The sequence below is a fragment of the Octodon degus genome, unplaced genomic scaffold (assembly GCF_000260255.1).
Source record: "Octodon degus isolate 3935 unplaced genomic scaffold, OctDeg1.0 scaffold00071, whole genome shotgun sequence".
Taxonomy (NCBI): Eukaryota; Metazoa; Chordata; class Mammalia; order Rodentia; family Octodontidae; genus Octodon; species Octodon degus.
Genome location: NW_004524647.1, coordinates 8589391 through 8594353, shown reverse-complemented (window position 1 = coordinate 8594353; position 4963 = coordinate 8589391). Strand labels below are relative to the sequence as shown.

The 4963-nt window shown below is 37.4% G+C and overlaps 1 protein-coding gene across 4 annotated transcripts in view; it reads right to left on the bottom strand.

The window, feature by feature from the left end:
* LOC101590605 (zinc finger protein OZF-like) overlaps positions 1–4963 on the bottom strand; it is a 47177-nt gene that overhangs the window by 28096 nt on the left and 14118 nt on the right. The gene's annotated exons all lie outside the window — the stretch shown is intronic.

The window sequence follows — 4963 nt, the reverse complement described above, 5'->3', positions numbered from 1 at the left end:
TTTTATTTTATTTTATTTTATTTGGCGGAACTGGGGATTGAACTCAGGCCCTTGCACTTGCCAGGGAAGTGCTTATTCCACTGAGTCATCTCCCCAGCCCCACAAAATGACAAAGAGAAGGAGCAAAAATACATTCTCAGGCCCCAAGCCCACCCAGAACAAATTCAGGAGACACTATCATAGAAGAAATTGGAAAGCACACACATCAACTCTCTGAATTAATACTGTCTGAAATAAAGAAAAAACTGCAACAACAAAAGTTTTATCAATGAATAAAATCGTTAGACTTCAAAAAAAAAAAAAAAAGAAAAACTGCAGAAAGGTATGGAGGAAATCAGATCAGAAATAATCTCTGAAATAAAAAAGAAATGCTTTTTCTTTTTTTTTTTATTTTACAGAAGGGTCTACAGGGACTTCAGGGTCTCACAACTAGATTGGACTCGTAGTGACCCACTTTCTTACAGCCTCCCAAGAGCTAGGATACAGGTGTGCGTGCCACCACTCTCACTATCAATTGCCCTCTCATGTGCACTGGAGGTGGGGCCCGCATAACTGGTTCAGGGATTGAACCCCTGCCCCTGTGCCGGCTTGCAGGCGCTTTAATCCGCTGAGTTATCTGGCTGGCCCTAAGAAATAACTTTAATGGAACATTTACTAAGTGCTTCTAAAGAAGAAACTGATAAAAGAATAGAGGACAATAGAAAAATGATGGAATCCTTCAATGAGCACTATAGCAAAGAAATAGAATGCATGAAGCAGATTCAAAGACATACACAGGAAATTAAAACCTGAATCACAAGAGGGCAAAACTGTTTTAATGAAAGTGAGATAGACTTTCAGACCTTGAGGACACTGTTGAACCTAGTGAAAAGGTAAGAAAAGATCTCTTAAAAACAACTAGGATAAAAAACAAACAAACAAACAAAACAAACCAACTAGGATGCTGGAAAAAATAATTCAACATCTGCAAGATGATGCAAAGATGAACAATGTAAAATTAATAGGCATCAATGAGAAAGAAGTCAATACAAATGATATAAAAAGAATGTAGGCAGAAGTAATAGCAGAAAACTTCCCAAATATGGGGAAACAATCTGACATTCAGTAACCAAAGCATATAGAACTCCAAATAACATCAACCCAATTAAAACCACACCCAGACATACAATAATCAACATCCCAGAAATTCAGCATAAGAACAATATATTCAAAGCTACTAGAGAAAATAAACAGATCACATTTAAAGGAAAACCCATCAGACAAATGGCAGATTTCTCTTCACAAACCATCTAGTCAAGAAAAACATGGAGCAAAGTACTACAAGTCTTGCAAGAAAAAAAAAATCCCAAACCAGACTGATATACTCTGCAAAACTGTCTTTCAAGTATGATGGAGAAGTGAAATACTTGCATGACAAAGAACAACTAAAGAATTTCATGATGACAAAGCCAACGCTACATAGACTATTAAAAGATATTCTAGACAGGGACCAAAATGACCACAACTCCATGAATAAGAATGGAAAGAACCCACCAAATAGGGCAAACAATTAAACACAGGGGGGAAAAAAAAGAGGTATACAACAGCAGGTAAATAACATGTCAATCATAAGGCAATACATCTCAATTGTAATCATCAATGTAAATGAATTCAATTCACCAATTAAAAGAAATAGACTGGCACAGTGGATTAGGAAGCAAACACAACAATATGCTATATACATGAAATGTATTTAACTCATAAAGAAATTCATAGGCTGAAAGTAAAAGGATGGAAAAAAATTTTTTTTTAAATCTTAGGTATAGGGTCTCACTACACAGTCTGGACACATAGTGATCCTCCTGTCTCAGCCTCCCCAGAGCTGAAATTACAGGCATGCACCACCATGTCCGGTTTCAGTGGCCAGCATGGAGAACTCAGGGCTCCAGGGCCAGCACAGCATGTCGTACTGGGGATTGAACCCAGGTCCTTGCTCTTAGACTGCTGAGCTATCTCCCCATCCCCCCTCACTTTTCTACTGTATCAATATTAGCTAAGTGATCATGCCTTTAATCCTACTGGTAATTGTAGTTAGAACTACATACTACACACATTCTGATTTTGCTGGAGAAAATAATCTTGGAGAAAGAACTTCAGTGTCTACTCCAGTGGCAACTTTCCACACCCCTCCTACCTTTCATGAGTTTTATTTCAATAAACATTTCCTACTGTTAACCTCTTTTGTTCTCAAAATTCACTCTTTGACATTTGGGAGACATAAGCGTGGCACATCTAACATCTAATGGGTTTAGGGTTATATTTTCCTCAAATTTCCCTCATTTGGGTCAACAGTCTATGGCTCATTCTAAAACAGTGTTTCAAAACATTTACCAAAACTTTTGCTGAAAATTGACTTTTGTCCCCTGCCACTTTTATTTCTTAAGCAGAAACATGGCAAAAAATTGACTACAAATTCCTTGTCTTTGTGTTTTCCTTGGTTGGAAGTATTGTTCCTAAACTGGTTTCTTTTTCTCATACTAGAAACCTTAAGCCAGGATAAAATCTATAAACTTCTAATGAGTTATCCCTAAATTTTAGCACAATGAAAACTGTCTTAAAATTTGAGATGAAAGCTTTTAAACTGATTAAGGCAACCCCAAAAAAGAGCTTTAAAAAATTCAAACCCAGCTGGGCATGGTCTAATCTCAGCACTCAGTGGCACTCTGAGTTCAAGATCCGCCTGCATTACAGAGCTAGACCCTGTCTCAAAAAAAAAAAAAAAAAAAAAGAGTCAAACCCAAATTAACTAGGCAAATAATCCTCTTTGACATGTATATTTTTCACCTTGCTACAACCTGGAAACCTACCTTTAGACATGCCAACTATGAAAAAGAAAATCATAACAATAGTATAATGGTTTAAAAGCTGGTAAATAATTAACTTTATTTGTTTTATGTGTATGTTGGCATAAATGTATGCACTATAATGTTTTATGTATATATGTATTTGCATTTGTGTGGTGTCTGTGTAGGATCAAATTAATTTAAAAATAAGAGCACCCAAGGGCTGGCGAGATAGCTTAGCAGACTAAGTGCCTGCTCAGGCAAACGCAGGAACCAGAGTTTGATCCTCGGTACCCCTTGGTACCGAATGCCTCACTAGCCCCGCCCTTTGGGCACACTGAACAGGTGACCAAGTCCAGGTGGTGGTGCACACCTGTAATCTCAGCACTGGGGAGGCTGAAAACAGAAGGCTCACTACAAGTCCAAACCACAGAGTGAGATGTATTCTATGTATTTATTTAAATACATAAAATAATAATAATAGTAAATAAAAATAAGAGCACCCAGTCACTAAAACAGAGTAAATCTAAATGTCATTTTGCTTTTACGTCGGGAGCCCTGCATGAGTTCTTCTGTGCTACAAGCAATGGCATCGTTTTGCAGAGGTATATTGGAATGTTTATGTGCAAATGCCAAGTTGAATGAGAAAATTCCAAAGCGTCTGCCAGAAGCTTTAGTGGGAAAATACATACTCAAAACTTGACAGCCACACCAGTGTCTTGGGCATTGATGCAGTGAAGCTGTAGATGTCTCTGGCCAGCCGTTTCATTTTAATGGAATAATGGGCATTACCATGCGCCCAGAAGCCACCTTGGTGGGAGTTGCCTAAAGTGGATCAATTTCTGGCTAGTGCCATAATTATTTTTCTGTTGCATGAAAAGCTGATGAGAACAAATGGGAAAATTTGAAGAAAACAACTTTGAAAATTGGGATTGTATTGATTTTCTTTCTCTTGATATTGGAGATTAGCATTACAGACCCTAGACAAATAGTTTATAGATCATAAAATAGCACTCATTTCTTTAAATGAGAAGTTCTGGGCTCTTAGCCTTTGTGGAGAATGACTGGATCTCAGAATTGCCCAGACTGAGGTCAAACTTTCATCCTCTTGTCACAGCCTGTCAGTATAACTGAAAGTTTCCACCAAATGATGGAACAGCATTTTGTAAAGCTGGCCCAGCTTGGTCACTCAATGACTTATTAGTCATGGAATATCGAAACCTAATAATATAAAACCTGCTCTGTTTGAACGGATTTAATACATGAAATTTTATTTTAAAAAATGTCATTTTATGATTGTCAACATTGCCCAACAGACGCAACACCGGTCTTTAGCCAGAGAACTTTCTGGAACCATTAAGGAAATCCTGGGGACCACTCAGTCTGTGGGCTACAACGTGGATAGCCAGCACCCTCATGACATCAACAACAGCGTTGCTAAGTGTCCAGCTAGCTAAGAAGCATAAGAAAATATATCAATAGAGATGATCTGACCAAAAAAAGTGTTAAAAGATGTAATAAATGTGTCTTCAAATGTGAACATAACTTTACCAGTGTTAGCCAATAAGAATATTTTATTTATTTATTTATTTATTTATTTTTTGGGGGGGTGCAGAACTGGGGATTGAACTCAGGACCTTGTGCTTGCCAGGCAAGCAGTTATTTTACTGAGCTATCTCCCCAGCTTCTTAAATATCTGACATTAAGAAAAGTTTTACTTTTGTAAAAGTTATTTTAAAAGATTAAACAACATAAAGGAAATGTAAACTTTTTGAGTTTATTAGGATCTTGTGGCACACATATTAATATAGCACTGGCTGGGCATTCTTTTATTTAAACTGTTTAGTTTCTCAGAAAGAAAATGTTCTGTAACAACAGTCAGTACAAAGGCTACTTCCAGTACTAGTGAAGGGATCCTAAGACGCAGTGCTTTGTTAGACATTGCTTAAAACAACATAATTTATACCAAAAACATGTTACGATTAAATCTGTGACCAAAAAAACCACAAAATGTGCTTTTAATGAGTAGGAGACAAAGGCTCAGATCTGCCTCTTTCCCCTCCCTATGATGGTCTTTATGTCACGGCTGCATCAGTTTTAGGGTTTGTTTTAAAATGTTCCCCATGGGCTGGAGAGATGGC